The following is a 23441-nucleotide window of genomic DNA, read 5'->3' as shown; positions in this document are numbered from 1 at the left end:
CTTGTTAAAATGCAGATTCTGGGTGGTCGCCAGAGGCTGTGGGACTAAGAAATGGGGGTTGTTTAATGGGTATAGAGTTTCATTTCTGCAAGATGAAAAGAGTTCTGGAGATAGGTTACACAATCATGTGAATGCACTTAACACTCCTGAACTGTACACTTAAAGAAGGTAAATCGTACGCTATGTGTATTACATTTTACTATGATGTTTTAAACATGCAGATTCAGTAGGTTTGGGGCTAGGCCTGAGATTCTGAAGTTTTTGTAAGGGCCCAGTGATGCCCATGCTGTTGTCCCAGGGACCACACTTGAAGTAGTGAGGGTATAAGGTGCACCAGGGCTACCTGGGGGAACTTGATTTAATGAAGACTCTCCGTCCCCATCTCAGAGATCTTGATTCAACATGTCTGAGCTCTGAGGAGTAGGTGCTCTGAATTCACTTTGAGAAACAATCTTCTCTGGGTTTCACCTCCAAGGTCAGATAGGGAGACACATCATTTACAGATGGGAACTGATTCTGACATTTAATTTCTTTTTCAACAATCCAAGTTTCTCGTGTTTAGTGCTCTATGGAGCCAGTGGCCCACCCTTGTTCAGCGAGCTAGAAATGGAAAAAATTATCCATTGGAAAAGGAAGTAGGTGTCAGAATCGAATCACCCAGTGCCCACTTTTGCAGGCTGTGGGTTTAGAGTTGCCCTGGAGCTCCTGGAATACCATACCCCCAGCAGACCAACCTCAGGGGTCCACAGTGTGCCATACCTCACCAGGTATCCCCCAGACCCCTGTGCTGTTACCAACCCACCCCCAACACCATCTCCAATTCATAGCAAGACCCAATAACCAGCCAATCCAAACCTACTCCCGGCAAGTCTCAGAGCCCCAGAGTCACTCAAAGACACACAAAGTACTCTTTATATGCACCTGCTACATGACCGGACCTCAGCCCTCTCATCTCATTTGCCAACAACTGTGAGGCATTTACTGTTATCACCATTTTATGGGTGAGAAAACAAGGGCTCTGCTAAGATAGGTAACATTTCCCAAGTCATAGAGCCTGTGGGTGACAGAGCCAGGAATTGAAAGTAGCTTTTTCTGGCAAGAATGCTCAGGCTCTTTACACCGTGGAGACCTGTTTCCACGGGCCAGGAATCTGGGCCAACAGTGGATTGCAGCCCAGGAGCACTGATTAGCATTTGAGCTATGGCCTGGATGCCAGGAAAGGGTCCCACATTCAAAGTCGCATCTCTGGTGCTCACGGTCCCCAGCGAGAAGCTCTTGTAGGAGGGTCTCTATGTGGAATAATTTGCATTAAGGGATAAACGAGGCTTGGCCTTCCTAACAAGTAATGAAGTTTTTAAAACAGAAACTTGAGCCCATGGTTACTAGAATGTGAGGGAAATCCATGGGCCTGTGTGTGGGGGATGGGGTGTTCAGGGGTGTCAAGGGACTCTCCTCTTACATAAGATCTTTGAAACAGAAAGGGACCCTATTTTGCTTCTCTTTTTCTTTGTTTCAGGACAGGTTTCCATAAAGCAAGTATAAACATGGTTTAATATAAATTCCCACAGTCACTTTACAAATTTCTTTTTCATTTAACACCCTCCCTCACCTTGTTTTAAGTAGGAATTGAAGAAGAGATTGTTGGAACACAGATCTATGTATTTATACAGCATTTACTGGGCACCTTTTTACCAGATTCTGAGCTCAAGCTTCAAAGCTTGAAATATAAAAATCAAAATAAAATGCTTGGCTCCAAAAAACTCAGTCTCTGGTGGATATATACAGTTGACCCTTGATCAACGCAGGTTTGAATGTGAGTCAAAACCTATTTATATGTGGATTTTTTTTTCCAATGAAATTTACACTGAAGGTTGGGCATGGTGGCTCATGCCTGTAATCCCAGCACTTTGGGAGGCCGAGGGGGGCAGATCACTTGAGGTCAGGAGTTTGAGACCAGCCTGGCCAACATGGTGAAACCCCGTCTCTACTAAAAATACAAAAAGTAGCCAGGCATAGTGGCATGTGCCTGTAATCCCAGCTACTCGGGAGGCAGAGGCTCGAGAATCATCTGAACCCGGGAGGTGGAGGTTGCAGTGAGCCAAGACTGCACCACTGCACTCCAGCCTAGGTGACAGAGAGAGACTATCTCAAAAAAAAAAAAAAAAAAAAAAAAAGAAGTACACTGAGTGTGCCTGTCTCTCCCGCTCCCCCTTCCTTCCACCTCTTCCACCTCTTCTACCTCTGCTACCCACCCACCCCCAGCCCCTCCTCTTCCTCCTCTTCCGCAGCCTACTCAACATGAAGACAACAAAGAAAAAGACCTTTAGGATGATCTCCTTCCACTTAATGAATAGTAAACACATTTGCTCTTCCTTATGATTTTCTTAGTAACATTTTCTTTTCTCTAGCTAGCTTACTTTATTGTAAAAATATAGTATGTAATACATGTAACGTGCAAAATATGTGTTGATCAACTGTGGATGCCATCAGTAAGGCTTCTGGTCAATGGGATGCGATTGCTAGTTACATTTTGGAGGAGTTAAGTTATATGCAGGTTTTTGACTGTGCAGGGGGTCGACGCCCCTAACCCTTGAGTTTTTCAAGGGTCAGCTGGAATCGTCCTGGGTGCTGAGGTAGCTCACAAGAGGAAACAATAAAATACCAGGAAGAGACATTTTAGCTGAGACTTGAAGTCTTACTGGAAAGGGGTCCCAATCTGACCCCAAGAGAAGGTTCTTGGATCTCACACAAGAAAGAATTCAGGGTGAGTCCACAGAGTAAAATGAAAGCAAGTTTATTAAAAAAGTAAAGGTGTAAAGAATGGCTCTTCCACAGGCACAGCAGCAGCTTGAGCTACTCAACCAAGGATACTTATATATTTCTTGACTATATGCTGAACAAGGGGTGGCTCATTCATGAGTTTTCTGGCAAAGAGGTGGGCAATTCCTGGAAATGAGGATTCCTCCCCTTTCTAGACCAGGGTAACTTCCTAATGTTGCCACGGCATTTGTAAGCTGTCCGTGCACTGGTGGTAATGTCTTGTAGTATATTGATTCATTATAATTACTGTATTACGAGCAGTGAGGACAACCAGAGGTCAGTTTGTTTGCCATCTTGGTTTTGGCAGATTTTGGCCGGCGTCTTTACCACATGCTCTTTTATCAGCAAGGTCTTCGTGACCTATATCTTGTGCCGACCTCCTATCTCATGGTATGACTCAGAATGCCTAACCGCCTGGGAATGCAGCCCCGTAGGTCTCAGCCTTATTTTATCCAGCCCATGTTCAAGGTGGCACAGCTCTGGTTGGAATGCCTCTGACCTAAGGATGGCAAATCTAAGAGTTTACTAGGCCAGCAGGCAGGGGCAAGAACCTTCTGGGAGGAAGGTCAGGGAAGGGCACTTGAAAGCCCACAGCAAATGGTTTTCTATGGAGCTAGGGGCTGCATGAAGAGGATGCAGGGTGCAGAACCAGACCAGCAGGCAGTGTCAGATTGAACCCCTACCGAGGCTTTAGCAATAAATAAAAGTATAATCATACAGACGTATTAGCAGAGGTGAGCAGACTGGGTGAGACTAAGGCCCCTCAGATGGTCAGGCAACACTCTGGGTCTGGAACAGCGAGGACCCGAAGGGGAAGGGAGCCTGCTGGGGTCACGTAAGACCCTGGGGTTTGCTTTCACTTAACCCTCATAATACACCTCGTAGCAGCTGATCCTCCAATGTGGGATCTGAGACTCAACAGCAATGCCAAAGAAACACCGAAGGAATATATCAACAAGGAACTGCCAGAATTTGAGTCTGAAGAATAATGATGCCTTAACAACAAGTAGAAAGACTACAATTTAGGTTTTAAAAGTATTAATGCACCTGAAGTAATATTGGAGTAAGTTAAAGGTTTTGGTGGTGTTTTTTTTAACCCCCTCTCTAAATAGCTTTGCTGGCTATTTCTGAAAGTGCTAATAATGACACTAAGGGGTGTTAACTCAGCACATAATACATGCTGCGTGTTTGCCAAGTGCCGTGCTCACCCCTTTTTGGGCAGGAACTCCCGGCACCGCTCCTTTCAGCTTCCTTTCAGCTCTGCCAAAGATTCTGTCTCAGCAGCTTTGGATGGAGTTTTCGGGCTTCCTGGCAGCATCCGCGGGACCATGAGGTCAGGGTGGCCTGATTCCTGTTTGCCCAAACACAGGAGAGCACTGTATTTTTTTCAACCTGTTTTTTTAACTGTTGCTGTAGAGAGTAGGAATTGACTTCCACCCACCCTTCCCTGCCGCGCACCCACACATGCAGCACAGCAACAGTCACATGACATTTGCAAAAGAGTCTTTAAGTCATTTGGCCCTCAGAAGATTACTTGTGTCATGGAGAAAGGCCTTTGCTCCAGATGAAATCACAGAGTGTTGGAACTGGACTACATCTTAGATTCCACTTTGTGCTTGAGAAAACTCAGGCCCAAATGGGTTAAGTAACTTGGATCTGGTCAGCCAACTAGTTAGTGGCAAAGCTGAACTCATGAATCAAATGTAAGTTTCAGCCAAGGCTTTCCCGTTATACCTCCTCTTAACTTCCTATCAAGCCATTTAAGAGAAGTGACTGGAGAAACAAAATAAGGGCAATAGAGCTAAACACTTAATAATCAATCACCCTGATCCCTTGATAAGTGGTATAGGTCAAATTCCTCTGAAATGTTTCATAGGGAAAGTTTCTATTGAACCATACTAGTTTGGTCAGATATTTCTTCTTTGATTCCGCAACCATCTCTAAAGAAATGCCCAGAGAGAAGCAAAACTTCAGTCCAAAAAGGCAGAAGCCTCTTGCCAATCTGAGCATTTAAGGCTCCAAAAATGTGTCAGATAATAGATGTTAAGAGCACTTACACTCCAGAAGTTTGGGAATCTGCATATACTTAAAAAATTTTTTTAATGGGGTTTTGCCCTGTTACCCAGGCTGGAATGCAGTGGCATGATCATAGCTCACTGCAGCCTTGACTTCCCAGGCTCAAGCGACCCTTATGCCTCAGTGTCCCAAGTAGCTGGGATTACAGGTGTGTGCTGCCACGCCGGTTAATTTCTATTTTTTTTTTGCAGAGATAGAGTCTTGTTATGTTGCCCAGGCTGGTCTTGAACTCCTGGCCTCAAGTGATCCTACAACCTTAGCCTCCCAAAGTGCTGGGATTACAGATGTGAGCCACCATGCCTGGCCTGCATATACTTTTAAAATATTAATCTTTCTGGCTGGGTGCAGTGGCTCACGCCTGTAATCCCAGCACTTTGGGAGGCGGAGGTGGACAGATGGCCTGAGGTCAGGAGTTTGAGACCAGCCTGACCAACATGGAAAAAAACCTGTCTCCACTAAAAATACAAAAAAGTAGCTGGGCGTGGTAGCGCATGCCTGTAACTCCAGCTACGAGGGAGGCTGAGGCTGGAGAATCGCTTGAGCCTGGGAGGCAGAGGTTGTCGAGAGCTGAGATCATGCCATTGCACTCCAGCCTGGACAACAAGAGCAAAACTCCACCTCAAAGAAAAAAAATTTTTTTTTGATCTTTCCAGCAAACTGGAACCACATCATGGAGAATACATTTTTGTATTTTACATACCTGCTGCACAAAATTCATCTCCTCGATTTTAATCTAAAATCCATGTAGCAAACTGTCCTTTACTAAAATGACTTTGCTCTGAATCAAAACCAACTGATGCCAAGGAGCTTGAAGCCTCACATGGGAAGGAAGCGATCCTTTAAAAACCAGGTCCTGGATTTGGGATGAAAGGAAGTGGAAGAAATGCGGAACCACGGCCGCTATGGTTGCTGTTTGCGGTGGTCTAGGGAGGAAGAAGTTGACACACCTGGTAACGGCTGCTGTCAGCCTTACACATCCCGGGACTCACACGGTGCTTTGGAGAAGAGGTTGTTCACAATATAAACAGGTATCCAGCAACGAGGACCTGGTCTTTGTGGGAAGAAACAGAAAGAAATCAGGAAAGCAATTAAGAGAGCTCAAATAATGGGGTTTATGTCAGTTACATACAAAGATCCTGCATATCTCAAGGACCCTAAAGTTTGTAACATCAGATATCGGGAATAAATTCTATCACATTACTACTAATAAACTTATTTTACAGTAAAAAAAAACAAAAAAACAAAAAAAAACCCAGGTCTTCTGTAAACAGAGGATGCTAAAACTGTAAAAGAAGGCTACTGCGTTAAGTCTTTACATTTCGTACTCTATTCTGCCACATTCCAAAAAAAGGATTTCACGCCATCAGGAGGCATGTTCCATAATCAAAGAAAATGTAACTATTTGCCTTTTGAAAATTATGATGATATGATTTTATATATGCTGGCTTGCTAACACCACCAGAATTAGTTTTAGTTTCTTAATTTGTCTGAATTATGGTACAGCATAATGAGCTAGTTTTCTGTTTGTTTGTACTATGATGTATATCATCTAAGAAAGAATGTCTCAACTACTATTCAAACTCATTTATTCCACTTCCAGGAATTCCTCCTAAAGAAATATTTCAAAAGAGAAAAAATGCAAACCATGCAGAGATGTTTATAACCAACTTTATTTATGATAGCAAAAAGCAAGGATGAGTAACAAGTAGATAATGGTTAAATAAACTATGACAGCAACTCAGAGTAATATGCAACTGTTACAAGTGATACATAGAAAAACATAACAGAAGCAATTACATGTAACTAAATGTCTCATAATTGTATACTTTAGAGTTTACGAATTGTTTTTGTATTATCTTACTTCACTTGTTTTTCATAACAGCCCTATGAAACAAAAGCAATTATCTCCATTTGCTGATAAGAAAATAGATGAGTGGAGGTGAAGTGGTTTGTCTGGGGTCACTCATGAAATATTCAACACGTTGACCACAACGATCTAAAACCATAGACACATAGATCAAGATTGGAAATAACATAACAAGTTGCAACTAGTTACTCCTTTAAAGCGGTGTTCTTCTCCATGACTACATGTGTATGTGCTTTTTGTAAAACTTCTTTAAACACTGAATGGATCTAAGATGATTTATCCTAATCATTGAAGTGCTTCAGCTTTCTTATGAAACATCAAAATCTTGAGATTACCTATAAGTTTTCCTTGCTTTTGAAGATACACATAAATCATATTATTTCAGGGCCTGCATTCCCATACAGAAAGGAAGATTTTCAGGGTGGCCAAATGGCAAGTGGCTTTTACATCTGGCCTGCCCACTGTATCCCCAATTCCAATGCTGCTATGGCCACAAAGGAGCCCTCCCCACTCAATCGAGCCGGAGGCATTCACTTGTAGACCCACTAAAGAGAGTCCTCTCTGAAAATTAAGGCCTTGGAGTCCTTCGCAGCTGGATGTTCCCAGAGATGATTTCAGGACAAGTGTCCTGCAGTAGCCAGAATGATTTGATGAGTATATGTGATAAAGCTCTCGGCTTGGGCTCCTGTGTTGTTGTGACAAATCTACCCTCATGGATATGTTACTCCCCCTGTGATATGGTCCGGTTGTGTTCCCACCCAAATCTCATCTTGAATTGTAGCTCTCATAATCCCCATGTGTTGTGGGAGAAACTCAGTGGGAGGTAATTAAATCATGGGGGTGGGTTTTTCTCATGCTGTTCTCGTGATAGTGAATACGTCTCACGAGATCCGATGGTTTTATGAAGGGCCGTTCCCCGCACACGCACTTGCTGTTTTGCCCACCACCGTGTAAGACACAGCTTTGCTCCTCCTTTGCCTTCCACCATGATTGTGAGGCCTCCCCAGCCATGTGGAACTGTGAGTCCATGAAACCTCTTTTTCTTTATAAATTACCCAGTCTCCGGTATGTCTTTATTAGCAGTGTGAGAATGGACTAATACACGGTTTCTTGTTTTTCTCTTTGAGGCTCAATGTCTTTTTTTTTTTTTTTTGAGATGGAGTCTTGCCCTGTCTGTCGCCCAGGCTGGAGGGCAGTGGTGTGATCTCAGCTCACTGCAACCTCTGCCTTATGGGTTCAAGCAATTCTCCTGCCTCAGTCTCCCTAGTAGCTGGGATTATAGGTGCATGCCACCACACCTGGCTAATTATTTTTGTATTTCTAGTAGAGACGGGGTTTTACCATGTTGGCCAGGCTGTTCTCGAACTCCTGACCTCAGGTGACCCACCCGCCTTGGCCTCCCAAAGTACTGAGATTACAGGCATGAGCCACCGTGCCCAGCCCTCAATGTCTTTTCTAGGACACAAGCATCCCCCATGGGGAACACTCACTCTAATTCAAACACCTCTAAAGCTGGAACAATCAGAGCAGAAGGCAGCGCTCTGTTCCTTCTTGTCAACACAGAAACACTTTCATCCAGATAATACCTTCTCCATGACAGCATGAACAATTTCTGTTTGAAAATGATCTTTAGGCCGGGCGCGGTGGCTCACGCCTGTAATCCCAGCACTTTGGGAGGCCAAAGGGGGCGGATCATCTGAGGTTGGGTGTTCAAGACCAGCCTGACCAACATGGGGAAACCCTGTCTCTACTAAAAATACAAAAAAATTAGCTGGGCATGGTGGCCCATACTTGTAATCCCAGCTACTCAGGAGGCTGAGGTAGGAGAATCACTTGAACCCGGGAGGCGGAGGTTGCTGTGAGCGGAGATTACACCATTGCATTCCAGCCTGGGCAACAAGAACGAAACCTCGTCAAAAAAAAAAAAAAAAAAGAAAGAAAATGATCTTTAAAGTATTACTGCCTGGCTACTACTTGATTGTAAACACAAATATAAACAGAGGAACTGAAACTTGGAAGCAATATTCACTTAGAAATGGGCATCCACGGGACACTGTGTGTGTGTGTGTGTGTGTGTGTGTGTGTGTGTGTGTGTCTTTTAAAATTCTCAGGTCTTATGGACTGAGAATCCGTCAGGGACCCCAGTTTGAAAAGCATTGCTCTAACCTCACAGCCTTTTGGCTACAGCCCTCTTTCTCTCCTTCCTTTCAGAATCAAGCGTTGTAAAGAATTGGCTGGGCGCCTCTGCCCGGCCGCCCCTACTGGGAAGTGAGGAGCCCCTCTGACCGGCCAGCCGCCCTGTCCGGGAGGGAGGTGGGGGGTCAGCCCCCCGCCCGGCCAGCCACCCCGTCCGGGAGGGAGGTGGGGGGGGGTCAGCCCCCCGCCCGGCCAGCCGCCCCGTCCGGGAGGTGAGGGGCGCTTCTGCCCGGCCGCCCCTACTGGGAAGTGAGGAGCTCCTCTGCCCGGCCACCACCCCATCTGGGAGGTGTACTCAACAGCTCATTGAGAACGGGCCATGAAGACAATGGCGGTTTTGTGGAATAGAAAGGGGGGAAAGGTGGGGAAAAGATTGAGAAATCGGATGGTTGCCGTGTCTGTGTAGAAAGAGGTAGACATGGGAGACTTTTCATTTTGTTCTGTACTAAGAAAAATTCTTCTGCCTTGGGATCCTGTTGATCTGTGACCTTACCCCCAACCCTGTGCTCTCTGAAACATGTGCTGTATCCACTCAGGGTTGAATGGATTAAGGGCGGTGCAAGATGTGCTTTGTTAAACAGATGCTTGAAGGCAGCATGTTCGTTAAGAGTCATCACCACTCCCTAATCTCAAGTACCCAGGGACACAAACACTGCGAAAGGCCGCAGGGTCCTCTGCCTAGGAAAACCAGAGAACTTTGTTCACTTGTTTATCTGCTGACCTTCCCTCCACTATTGTCCTGTGACCCTGCCAAATCCCCCTCTGAGAGAAACACCCAAGAATGATCAATAAAAAAGAAAAGATTTCCCAAAGTAAAAAAAAAAAAAAAAAAAAGGCTGAGGAACTGGCAGTGTGGCATGTGGCAGGATTGCCAGGGTCACAGGATAGACAGTGATTTAGTTTCAGCAAAATATCATCCACCACGTTAATATTGCTAATATGAATTTAATTGGCTTAGTAAAAAAAAAAAAAAAAAAAGAATTGGCTGGGCATGGTGGCTCATGCCTGCAATCCCAGCACTTTGGGAGGCTGAGACACGCCTAGCCAACATGGTGAAATCCCGTGTAACACAAAAATTAGCCAGGCTTGGTGGCACATGCCACCTACTCAGGAGGCTGAGACAGGAGAATAGCTTGAACCTGGGAGGCGGAGGTTGCAGTGAGCCAAGGGCAAACCACAACACTACAGCTTGGGTGACAGAGTGAGACTCCGTTAAAAAAAAAAAAAATTGTCCCCACACTTGATCTCTACTTCTTACTCTGAGGCATTCTGGCTTTAGCTCCTGTTGTTGCACTGAAATGGTCCATCCAGCTACTCCTTTTGAGAAATTGATGGGCACAGTTCAGTACTCGCTTACAGCATTATTGTGTAGCTTTTTGACCCTTTTGACCTTTCTCTATTTTTCTCTTGTTTTCACGTCCCAATAGGTGGTCCCCTCGACCATCTGCCCCATAGCTCCTCAGACCTCACATTTCATGTACACCATCCCGGAGTAAGCCCTCAACTGATGACAGATGGGAAGTAGTGATACATACTGGAACTTCCCCACCCTCAAGTGGGACAGCTCACAGGTCCATGTTCCTCACTATTTCCAAGATTTCCCCAGAAATTAAACTCCAATTGCCTACAAGGGTAACTTGCTAACAACCATTTGTTTGGTTTCTTCTCTTTTCTATCTGACGTCCTCATTTCCCCACTACACTCTCTTGGGATCATTTCCCAAATAAACTGCTTACATTCAAATTATTCTTTCAAGATCTGCTATTGGGGGAAGTCTGAAATTCTTTCTGGGAATTCTTTCTTCTGAATTGTTTTCCGAGAATTCGCTACTCCCTTGGTATGCCCAACCAGAAGGACCTGGGTGATACAGCATGTGAGGGCCAACTCTAAGGGGACAGAGCATCACAGAGAAGGTTGGAAGGATGGATCTGGGGGAAATGGGCTGTAGATGATGGACATATTGGGCCAGTGTCTTTAGAGGCAGACATGCTACCCTACCATATTTCTTTGGCAGAATTATGTGTGGCCATTACTCTGCGTGTGCCCCTAGGATTTATTCGCTCTGCATGCATTTTCTGATTTTTCTATAATAGCTAGATTTTGCTTTTGCAATGGTAAATAACATTATAGCCAGTCACAGTGGCTCACATCTGTGATCCCAGCACTTTGGGAGGCCGAGGTGGGAGGATCACTTGAGTCTAGGAGTTCAAGACCAGCCTGGGCAACATAGACTCCCATCTCTACAAAGAAATAAAAAAATTAGCCAAGCATGGTGGTGTGTGCCTGTAGGCCCAGCTACTCGGGAGGCTGAGGCAGGAGAATTGCTTGAGCCCAAGGGCTCAAGGCTGGAGTGAGCCATAATCTCACCACTGTACTCCAGCGTGGGTGACAGAGCAATACCCTGTCCTCCCCAAAAAAATAAGTAAAAAAGAAAAGAAAAAACAGAAAGAAAAATACGAAAGAAGAAATATATATAAAGATAAAAATCATGCTTTTAAATGAAGTCAGTCTTCTTCTTCTTTTTTTTTTTTTTTTGAGACCAAGTTTCCCTCTTATTGCCCAGGCTAGAGTGCACTGGCGTGATCCTGGCTCACTGCAAACTCTGCCTCCTGGGTTCAAGCAACTCTCCTGCCTCAGTCTCCTAAGTAGCTGGGAATACAGGTGCCCGCCACCATGCCCAGCTAATATTTGTATTTTTAGTAGAGATAGGGTTTCACCATGTTGCCCAGGCTTGTCTTGAACTCCTGAACTCAGGAGATCCGCTCACCTCAGCCTCCCAAAGCACTGGGATTACAGGTGTGAGCCACTGTGTCTGGCCAGGATTTTGCTTTTTAGACATTGTGGTTCATTTTTCTATACATGGGTGCACGTTACACAATCTCCATAGCAGATTTTTCTCTTTTAGTAATGTAATGATCTCCCACTAGCTATGTGGCAAAATACTGGAACACGAGGGAAAATCAGAGCATTGTTAACATTTGTCTGGACCAAATAAGCACATTTGATTTTTTTTAAGCTATGTAAAACATACATAGCATAAAATTGTCTGTTTTAACCGTTTTTAGGTGTATAGTTGACTGGCATTAAGTACATTAATATTGTTTTGCAACCATCACCACCAGCCATGTCCAAAATTTTGCAGGAACAGAAAACCAAATACCACACATTCTCACTTATAAGTGGGAGCTAAATGAATCTTCCCAGACTGAAAATCTGTACCCATTAAACAATTGCTCCCCATTGCAACATGCTACTTTCTGTCTCTATGAATTTGACTCCCCTGGTTATCTCATGTAAGTGGAAGTATACAGTATTTGTTCTTTCGTGTCTGGCTTATTTATCTTAGCATAACGTCTTCCAGGTTCATCTATGTTGTAGAATGTGTAAAAATTTTTATTTCTTTTAAGGGCTGAATAATATTCCATAGTGTGCATATGTCACGTTTTCCTATCCATGAACAGCTAGGTTGTTTCCACCTTCTGGCTATCATGCATAATGCTGCTATAAACTTTGGTGTACGAATATCTGAGTCCATGTGAATATGATTTTTAGTAGCCATCCAATTTCTACACATTCAGCATACGTGATGGGTATTTATTTATTTAGTATTATTTTTAAATTTTTTAAAAAGTCTTGCTCTGTTGCCCAGGCTGGAGTGCAGCGACATGATCTCTGCTCACTGCAACCTCCTCCTCCCAGGTTCAAGCGATTCTCCTGCCTCAGCTTCCTGAGTAGCTGAAACTACATGTGTGTGCCACCACCCCTGGCTAATTTTTATATGTTTATTAGAGACGGGGTTTCACTATGTTGGCCAGGCTGGTCTCGAACTCCTGACCTCAAGTGATCTGCCCACCTCAGCCTCCCAACATGCTGGAATTACAGGCGTGAGCTACCGTGCCCGGCCTCAGCATGTGTGATGCGTGTTTAAACCATATTGATGGGCCGGGTGTGGTGGCTCACGCCTGTAATCCCAGCACTTTGGGAGGCTGAGATGGGCGGATCACGAGGTCAGGAGATCGAGACCATCCTGGCTAACACGGTGAAACCCCGTCTCCACTAAAAATACAAAAAAATTAGCCAGGCGTGGTGACGGGCGCCTGTAGTCCCAGCTACTCGGGAGGCTGAGGCGGGAGAATGGCGTGAACCCGGGAGGCGGAGCTTGCAGTGAACCGAGATCACACCACCGCACTCCATCCTGGGCAACAGAGCCAGACTCCGTCTATAAATAAATAAATAAATAAATAGATAAATAAACAGACCATATTGAGTGGCTGTCCTTTGAGAGGTTAGAGCTCAAAAGACTTCACAAAGAAACTACATAGATGAAATATTCATTATGTTTTTGAAATACAGATAGAAAACAGATGTAAACAAGAATAGAGGTTTAACACAAAGGAAATAAAGGCATAGCTTAATGACAACATATAAAAATCAAGCACCATAAGCACTGTAAAACATCCTGTATTTCTCCTTTTGTTTTTTGTTTCTTTGGAGATGGAGTCTGTGTTGCCCAGGCTGGAGTGCAGTGGCGCAATCTCGGCTCACTGCAAGCTCCGCCTCCCGGGTTCGTGCTATTCTCCTGCCTCAGCCTCCCGAGTAGCTGGGACCACAGGCGCCCGCAACCACGCCCAGCTAATTTTTTTGTATTTTAGTAGAGACGGGGTTTCACCATGTTAGCCAGGATGGTCTCCATCTCCTGACCTTGTGATCCGTCCACCTCGGCCTCCGAAAGTGCTGGGATTACAGGCGTGAGCCACCGCGCACGGCCCATGTTTCTCCTTTTGTGGATACTTGTCTTGGTTTCCTGAAATTGAACATAAGGAGATTAAAACTTAAGAGGCAAGGGGTACAGTGATCTTAGAATGATATTTAACTTTTATGAAAATTATTTAACACTGACTTAAACTCTTCAAATGCATTCTGTGGGTTTAAGTAAACTATTAATATTCTTACTTAAAAGTGGACTTAAAATGTTGTGACAGGTTGTCACTATATTGCCCAGGTTGGTCTTGAACTCCTGGGCTCAAGTAATCCTCCTGCCTCAGCCTCCTAAGTAGCTGGGATAGATTTTATTTATTAATATTTTAAAAATCTATTTATGAGTTTATCATAGTTGCTATCACTTGACATCTAGGAGCTTTGAGAGACATTTTGTTTCGGCTCCAAATACTGTCAGTTTTTTTTTTTTCACAACTTTTTTTTTTTTTTTTTTTTTGAGGCGGAGTTTTGCTCTTGTTGCTCAGGCTGGAGTGCAATGGGGTGGTCTTGGCTCACTGCAACCTCCGCCTCCCGGGTTTAAGCAATTCTCCTCCCTCAGCCTCCCAAGTAACTGGGATTACAGGTGGCCGTGACCTCACCTGGCTAAATTTTTTTGTACTTTTAGCAGAGACGGGGTTTCACCATGCTGGCAAGGCTGGTCTCGAACTCCTGACCACAGGTGATCAGCCCACCTTGGCCTCTCAAAGTGCTGGGATTACAGGTGTGAGCCACTGCACCCGACCGGGTTTTTTTTCTTTTATAAACACAGCAAGCACATTCACCTTGTCAAGGAACGAGACAAGACAAATAAAACAGATGGCCAGCTGAAGCATCAGCCCATCTAACCCCAAAAGGTGATTCTTATTTGAAAATCATACAAACAAGTTGTTTAGCAGAGCAACTATGTAGCTCAAGCCGGCTTAACCGTGAGCAGCTGGAGCTACTCCTAGCGGCTACAGCCTGAAACTGTTGCTAGGTAACCATTTTGAAATGGACATCAAGCCACTACTAACTGCCATCGTCCTTTTCTCCTGTTTCTAAGAACAGAAATCTTAATTCCTAAATCCAGTATAACATCAACGAGGAAGGGTGGCGGGGGAGAGAGATGGAGAGATATTAGTGCCTATTTGTGAAAATACTTAAACATGCCATTCATAAATAACTATTTGGTCAACATTTTCATTGTTTTAGGCCCTTATATGGTTTGGCTGTGCTCCCACTCAAATCTCAACTTGAATTGTATCTCCCAGAATTCCCACGTGATGTGGGAGGGACCCAGGGAGAGGTAATTGAATCATGGGGGCTGGTCTTTCCCATGCTATTCTGTGATAGTGAATAAATCTCACCAGATCTGATCGGCTAATCAGGGGTTTCCACTTTTGCTTCTTCCTCATTTACTCTTGCTGCTGCCGTGTAAGAAGTGCCATTTGCCTCCCGTCATGATTCTGAGGCCTCCCCAGCCATGTGGAACTATAAGTCCGATTAAACCTCTTTTTCTTCCCAGTCTCTGATATGTCTTTGTCAGCAGCGTGAAAACAGGCTAATACAGTAAATTGGTACCAGTAGAGTGGGGCATTGCTGAAAAGTTACCCAAAAATATGGAAGCAACTTTGGAACTGGGTAACAGGCAGAGAATGGAACAGTTTGGAGGGCTCAGAAGAAGACAGGAAAATGTGGGAAAGTTTGGAACTTCCTAGAGATTTGTAGAGTGGCTTTGACGAAAACGCTGATAGTGATATGAACAATAAGGTCCAGGCAGAGGTGGCATTTTGCCCCTGCCCTAGAGATTTGTGGAACTTTGAACTTGAAAGTGATGATTTAGGGTACCAGGTGGAGAAAAGTTCCAAGAAGCAAAGCATTCAAGAGGTGACTTGGGTGCTGTGAAAAGCATTCAGTTGCCCGGGCGCGGTGGCTCACGCCTGTAGTCTCAGCACTTTGGGAGGCTGAGGCGGGTGGATCACGAGGTCAGGAGATCGAGACCATCCTGGCTAACACAGTGAAACCCCATCTCTACTAAAAATACAAAAAAATTAGCTGGGCGTGGTGGCGGGTGCCTGTCGTCCCAGCTACTGGGGAGGCTGAGGTGGGAGAATGGCGTGAACCTGAGAGGCGGAGCTTGCAGTGAGCCGAGATCGTGCCACTGCACTCCAGCCTGGGCCACAGAGCGAGACTCTGTCTCCAAAAGAAAAAAAAAAAAGCATTCGGTTTTAAAAGGGAAACAGAGCATAGAAGTTTGGAAAATGTGCAGCCTGACAATGCAATAGAACAGAAAACCCCATTTTCTGGGGAGAAATTCAAGCCAGCTGCAGAAATTTGCATAAGTAGCAAGGAGCCTGGTGTTAATTCCCCAAGACCATGGGGGAAATGTCTCCAGGCCATGTCAGAGACCTTCATGGCAGCCCCTCCCATCACAGGCCCGGAGGCCCAGAAGGAAAAAGTGATTCTGTGGGGTGGGCCGAGGGCACTCTGCTGTGTGCAGCCTAGGGACTTGGTTGGTGCCCTGTGTCCCAGCTGCTCCAGCAGTGACTGAAAGGGGCCAACATAGAACTCAGGTTGTGGCTTCAGAGGGTGGAAGCCCCAAGCCTTGGCAGCTTCTACATAGTATTGAGCCTGTTGGTGGACAGAAGTCAAGAATTGAGGTTTGGGAACCTCTGCCTAGATTTCAGAGGATGTATGGAAACATCTGGATGCCCAGGCAGAAGTTTGCTGCAGGCCAGGTCCCTCATGGAGACCCTCTGCTAGGGCAGTGCGGAAGGGAAATATGGGGTTGGAGCCCCCACACAGAGTCTCTATTGGGGTACTGCCTAGTGGAGCTGTGAGAAGAGGGCCACCGTCCTCCAGACCCCAGGATGGTAGGTCCACTGACAGCTTGCACCATGTGCCTGGAAAACAGGCACAGACACTCAATGCCAGCCCGTGAAAACAGCTGGGAGGGAGTCTGCACCCTGCAAAGCCAAAGGAGTGGAGCTGCCCAAGACCATGGGAACCCACCTCTTGCATCAGCGTGACCTGGATGTGAGACCTGGAGTCAAAGGAGATCCTTTCGGAGCTCTAAGATTTGACTGCCCTGCTGGATTTCAGACATGCATGAGCTCTGTAACCCCTTTGTTTTGGCCAATTTCTCCCATTTGGATTGGCTGTATTTACCTGGTACATATATTCCAATTGTATCTAGGAAGTAACTAGCTTGCTTTTGATTTTACAGGCTCATAGGCGGAAAGGACTTGCCTTGTCTGGATGAGACTTTGGACTGTGTACTTTTGGGTTAATGCTGAAATGAATTCAGACTTTGGGGGACTGCTGGGAACACATGATTGGTATTTAAATGTGAGGACATGAGATATGGAGGGGCCAGGAGCAGAATAATATGGTTTGGCTGGCCCCCTACCCAAATCTCAACTTGAATTGAATCTCCCAGAATTCCCATATGCTGTGAGAGGGAAGCAGGCGGAGGTAATTGAATCACGGGGGCCAGTCTTTCCTGTGCTATCCTTGTGATAGTGAGTAAGTCTCAGGAGATCTGATGGGTTTATCAGGGGTTTCCACTTTTTCTTTCTCCTCATTTTCTCTTACTACTGTCACTTAATAAGTGCCTTTCGCCTTCTGCCATGATTCTGAGGCCTCCCCAGCCATGTGGAACTGTAAGTCCAATTGAACCTCTTTTTCTTCCCAGTCTCGGGTGTGTCTTCGTCAGCAACGTGAAAACGGACTAATTCAAACCCCATACTTACCACCTTCCAAACCAAAGCAATTTGTGTTCCTTTACATTTTAATAGGTCATACTTCTTGGCATTTCTCCCAAAATTCAGTAAGTGTGTAATTTTTATGTAAAGGAAACAAAAGCTAAATTTATACTGTTGTTTGAAAGCTCATTAAAAAAATCTCTTTTGTAAAGATGATGAGTTAACAAAAATTATGCTACTTATTATCAATTATTATTCCATGTAAGGGCATAATCTTTTTGTGAGGGAGAGTCTGCTTCATGCCCTGCTTTTATTGACTAGAATTAGGTGCTTAAGCGTACCTTAGGGTATCCCACAAGGAGAGTTTTATCATGAACAGTTGTGTAGCCTCATTTTTTAAGGGATGCTGGTGTTGTTGGAGAGTTAAAAGGCAGGGAGAAGAAGACGTAACTAAAATTTATATCAGTTAGGATTAGATTGATCTGTGAGTGACAGAAAACCCCAAATCAGAGTGGGTTAAACAAGGTAGAAGCTTACTTTTTGTTCCACATAGATTCAGCTGGCATAATGGCACCACCATCCTGAGAAGACAGGCGTCTTCCGTCTTCTTGTTCCATCGTCTTCAGCCCTTGCTTTTCACTCCATGTAGTCCAAGATGGATGTTCCTTCCATGTCAGGCACCTGTCCCTGTATTAGTCTATTTTCTGATTGCTGTAAAGAAACACCCGGCTGGGTGCGGTGGCTCATGCCTGTAATCCCAGCACCGTGGGAGGCTGAGATGGGCAGATCATCTGAGGTCAGGAGTTCGAGACCAGCCTGGCCAACATGGCAAAACCCCTCCTCTACTAAAAATACAAAAATTAGTGGGGCATGTTGGCGCATGCTTGTAATCCCAGCCACTCAGGAGGCTGAGGCAGGAGAACTGCTTGAACCTGGGAGGTGGAGGTTGCAGTGAGCTGAGATTTTGCCATTGCACTCCAGCCTGGGGGACAGAGCAATCTAAAAAAAAAAAAAAAAGAGGAAGAAGAAATACCCAAGACTGGGTAATTTATAAAGGAAAGAAGTTTAATTGACTCACTGTTCTGCATGGCTAGGGAGGCCTCAAGAAACTTACAATCATAGCAGAAGGTGAAGGAGAAGCATATACCTTCTTCACAAGGCAGCAGGAAAGAGAGAGAGTGAGGGAGTAATTGCCAAACACTTATAAAACCATCAGATCTTGTTAGAACTCACTATCATGAGAACAGCATGGGGGAATCCACCACCATGATCCAATCACCTCCCACCAGGTCCCTACCTTGACATGTGGGGATTACAATTCAAGATGAGATTTGCGTGGGCACACAGAGCCGAGCCCTATCAGTTCTCCTTCTACCCAGTAGGAAAGGAAGAGATGAGGAGAAAGGCACCTCTCCTTTACAGACACTTGGTGGAAATCTCATATTCCACTTCTGACTACAGCCGTGTTTATGGACAATTTCTTTTGCCTTTAGTCTATCAGACTCTACTCATTTCCAGAGTTACTTAGGTTGACATCTTTTCCCTCCACTCTTCAGTGAGGTGGTTTCATACTTTTGTAAAACAGTTAGATCGTTTTACTGCATTCCACGTTCTATCCTGGGATCTTTTGACCTCATGAATGATTAGTAAATGTGCATTCATTCGGGTTTACTCTTGGTGCTATCAAATTGTATGAGTTTTGTCATATATCATTTTAAATATTAATAAAGGATGGCATTTACATATTATTTTAATGAGTTATATTTAATACTTTAATATTTTAATATCAATTTCATATAAATAACGACAATTTGCCCACGGTCACATAGCTATTAAGTGGCAGAGCTAGGATTCAAACTTAGATGAGTGAGTTTGCAAAACCCCCTTTCCTTTCACCACGCCATTTTCTTCTTTCAACAATCTTAAACTCTCAATCAGCTCATATTTTAGGGACAACTTTAGGTTTGTTATTATTATTATTATTTTGAGATCAAATCTCACTCTGTGGTCCAGGCTGGAGTGCAGTGATGTGATCTCGGCTCACTGCAACCTCCACCTCCCTGGTTCAAGCAATTCTCCTGCATCAGCCTCCTCAGTAGCTGGGATTACAGGCACCCGCCATCACGCCTCGCTAATTTTTGTATTTTTAGTAGAGATGGGGTTTCACTGTGTTGGCCAGGCTGGTCTTGAACTCATGACTTCAGGTGATCTGCCCACCTTGGCCTCCCAAAGTGCTGGGATTTCAGGCGTGAGCCATCGTGCCTGGCCCATATGTTAATAAAAGTTATTTTTTAGGGCAGTTTCAGGTTCATAGCAAAATTGAGTAGAAAGTACAGAGAGTTCCCATGTACCCCTTTTCCCCACACATGCCACAACCTTCCCTGCTGTCAACATCCAACACCACAATAATACTACATTTATCACAGTCAATGAACTTACATTGAGATGTCATTATGACTACAATTTACTCTTGATATTGCACAACTTATGGGTTTTTGTTTTGTTTTTTATTAGTAGTAGAGATGGGATTTCACCATGTTACCCAGGCTGGTCTTGAACTCCTGGACTCAAGCAATCTGCCTGCCTCAGCCTTCCAAAGTGCTGGGTTTATGGATGTGAGCCACTGCACTCAGCCCGATCTATGAGTTTTGACAAATATATAATGACACACATCCACTATTGTCCAGACATCAGGTCAGATTGGAACGTGGACATGGGTTTGTTTTTAAATTACCAACTGTCACTAGATGACAAGAGCATGCTGATGATTGATTTGATCATAGCTCAATGAAGAGGCACCGACTAGTCAGAGGTGTGTAATCTATATCCTAACAGATATAAATTACAGTTGACTAATGGTCACCTGTAAATCCTGTCCCACCATACACGTTTCTTTCCCCTTGCTGTATTAATATCTTGGATGAGTCAGCACCTATAAACTGATACTTTTTTCATCCATCTATCCACCTATCCATCCATCCCTCCCTACCTCCCTCCATTCATCCCTCTCTCCCTCCCTCCCTCCATCCCTCTCTCCCTCCCTCCCTCCATCCATCCATCACCACCTGGCTACCCAGCTGTGCCCTCTCACCTCACAATGTCTAATGAAGTTGCTAAGACTTCTCCCCTTACTTCTGTTAGTAATGGCTGGCTGCTGCAGAGGCTGAAAAAAGATGGAGGTGATGCAGCAGCAAAGGAAGTGGCAAAGGAAGGAAATGAGCTTTGTGTCAAAAGTACCAAGAAGAAAAAACCAACCCTTTCATAGAAATTCAGCTAAAATTAAGGTCAGGCACAGTGGTTCATGCCTGTAATCCCAGCACTTTGGGAGGCTGAGGTGGGCAGATCACTTGAGGCCAGGAGGTCTTAAGTAAATGGATGATTGACGGTCAGAGCCAGACTTCTCACTGTTGGTGGAAGGGAAAGAGGCTAGAATGATCCATGAGGTAATGGAATAGAGTTGGGACATCCCTATGAGTGCATATTTAACTTGATATCACTATAAATGGTAACACACAGCAATGTTTATGTATATATGTAAATATATGGGTTAGTGTATGCACATATATTTCCTTTCTCTTTCAGCTGAGAAGCAAAGACTTCCCCACAGCAACAACCATATCTACCACCTAGATCTTGATATTTAGTACCATTTTTCAATAAAAGGAACCAGGGCTTCTTGGAGAAATGGCTGATTCTACGAGCGGAGGAGAAAATATACAAGATGTCTGAAATATCCTGTAGAGCCAGAAACTGAGGAAGTGCTCAAACATACACACACACACACACACACACACACACACACACACACACACACAAAGGAGTATGTCATAGGTACAGAGAAGTCAACTGAAAGAGCTTGCAGCATGGCCAAAGCTGGAAAAAAAAGCAAGAAAGCAAGAGAAAGACAGAGAGAGACGGGGAGAGGAAAGAAGGAAGGAAGGAAGGAAAAGAAGGGAATTAGATTATAACTCAAAACATTTAAAAAAATCCTTGGGTCCACGTTGATATAAATAAATGAGTAAATAAGAACTTCCAATAATTTATATAAATCCTCTGTCTTAAAGAGATGGGCTGTAAGTCCCTCCTCCTTAAGTGTGGGCCATGCATAGCAACTTCCTTCCAAAGAGCACAGAACAGAAGTGTTGGGGGGGAGCGGGGTCACTTTACAGCAGAGAAACCTGACTAACACTATCTCAGCCAGGTGATCAACGTAAAAGCAGCAGTGATAATCCATCTTGATAGTATGTACCCTTGGCATGATGTGATGAAAATGGCATTCTGCCTCTGTGGTCTTGCTCCCACCAACACTTAACTCCAGTCTAATGGGAAACACATTAGACAAATGTCAATGAGGGATATGCTACAAAATACCTGTCCAATATTCCTCAAAACTGTCAAGCTCACAAAAAAGAAAGTCTGAGAATCTGTCACAGCCAAGAAGAACCTAAGGAGATGGATGACTAGAATGTCATGTTGTATCTGGGAGGGACTCCAGAACACAAAAAGGACAACAGGTAAAAAATAAGGCAATAAAAATTAAGTATAGATGTCAATTAATCATAACATACCAATATTCATATAGCATTACATTAATTGTAACAAATGGATCATGCTAATGTAGGAGGTTAATAATAGGGGAACTTGAGTATGGCATATATGGAAACTCTGTACTGTCTTCCCAATTTTTCTGTAAACCTAAAACTGCTCTAACGTATAGTGCTTTTTTTTTTTTTAGGTGGAGTCTCGCTCTGTTGCCCAGGCTGGAGTGTAGTGGCGTGATCTCAGCTCACTGCAGCCTCCACCTCCTGGGTTCAAGCAATTCTCCTGCCTCAGCCTCCTGAGTAGCTGGAACTATAGGTTCCTGCCACCACACCCAGCTAATTTTTGGATTTTTAGTAGAGTTGGGGTTTCGCCATGTTGGCCAGGCTGGTCTCGGACTCCTGACCTCCTGTGATTTGCCTGCCTTGGCCTCCCAAAATGCTGGGATTATAGGCGTGAGCCATTGCGCCTGGCCATATACTGCTTATTTTTAATAGAATAGTATATGAAAGTACCTGGCACATTGTAAACATTCAACATGTGCATGCTGACTTCACCGACTTGTATTCTTGGTACAATTCCTCAGAGAAGTGGTGTCTTCCTTGTCCTGGGCATTCTGTGTATGGGCTAGAATAATCAGAATTTTCCCAAATCCTGTGAAGTTAGCTCCACTCTTGAACGGGAATATAGAATATGTTTTTAAAAAGAAAACAAACAGATTAAATAAAACAGAGTCTGGAACCAATATAGACTTGAACATCAAAGAGCAGAGAATGACACATAAGCACAAAGGCAAAGTTGAAACTGACTCACTTCACAGAAGATAACAAGAGATGCAGTGAACTGACTGATTAGTCATGCCGCCTGCTCTAATTGTAATTACAAAAGCCAAACTGTTTTTATGGGCAACACCCAATGAGCCAGACGAAACAGGAGGAATTATTAAGGGAGTGTTTGAATAGGGGTGCTGAATGATGACACCAGCTTCCTTGCTTCTGAGAACGTATAGCAAATGTTGTCCCAACAGCCTGGAGCAAGGAGGGGGAAAGCAACACTTTAAAGGAGCTTAAGTCATCTAGTGACAAGGACCCAACACCACCACCAGTGAATGAAGGGATTCAGGCAATCAGGGTTCTGGAAGCTCCCAGCGAGATGCAAAGGTTGAACTATGGAGAGGGTCAGGGTTTCTAGTCCTAGATCTCAGAGGTCAAAGTTTTTGTGCTTTTTCTTGCTCATTATGAAAAAAGGATTTCTTTTTCAGTAATTACTTCCTCATTTGTATCTATTTTTCTTTTTCTTTTTGAGACAGAGTCTTGCTTTGTCACCCAAGCGGGAGTGCAGTGGTGCAATCATGGCTCACTGCAGCCTCCACCTCCCGGGCTCAAGTAATCCTCCCACCTCAGCCTCCCAAGTAGCTGCAACTACAGGCATGTGCCACCACACCTGGCTAATTTTTGTATTTTTTGTAGAGATGGGTTGCATCCTGTTGCTCAGGCTGGTCT

The 23441-nt window shown here is 44.4% G+C and overlaps 1 protein-coding gene and 1 pseudogene across 1 annotated transcript in view; one reads left to right on the top strand and one right to left on the bottom strand.

Moving 5' to 3' along the window:
• The window catches only part of ERI1 (exoribonuclease 1), a 142237-nt gene that overhangs the window by 93489 nt on the left and 25307 nt on the right, over positions 1-23441 (bottom strand). Inside the window, exons 3-4 of the mRNA XM_008970012.4 lie at positions 5844-5947; positions 4029-4171 (exon numbers count right to left, since the gene is read on the bottom strand). The gene's annotated coding sequence lies outside the window, so the exon portion shown is untranslated. The remainder of the gene's footprint in view (positions 1-4028; positions 4172-5843; positions 5948-23441) is intronic.
• LOC112438828 (small ribosomal subunit protein bS18m-like) lies at positions 1201-6352 on the top strand (annotated as a pseudogene).

Source organism: Pan paniscus, chromosome 7 (assembly GCF_029289425.2).
Source record: "Pan paniscus chromosome 7, NHGRI_mPanPan1-v2.0_pri, whole genome shotgun sequence".
Lineage (NCBI taxonomy): Eukaryota > Metazoa > Chordata > Mammalia > Primates > Hominidae > Pan > Pan paniscus.
Note: the sequence above shows the minus strand (reverse complement) of the source record. Positions and strands in the feature narration are given on the sequence as shown.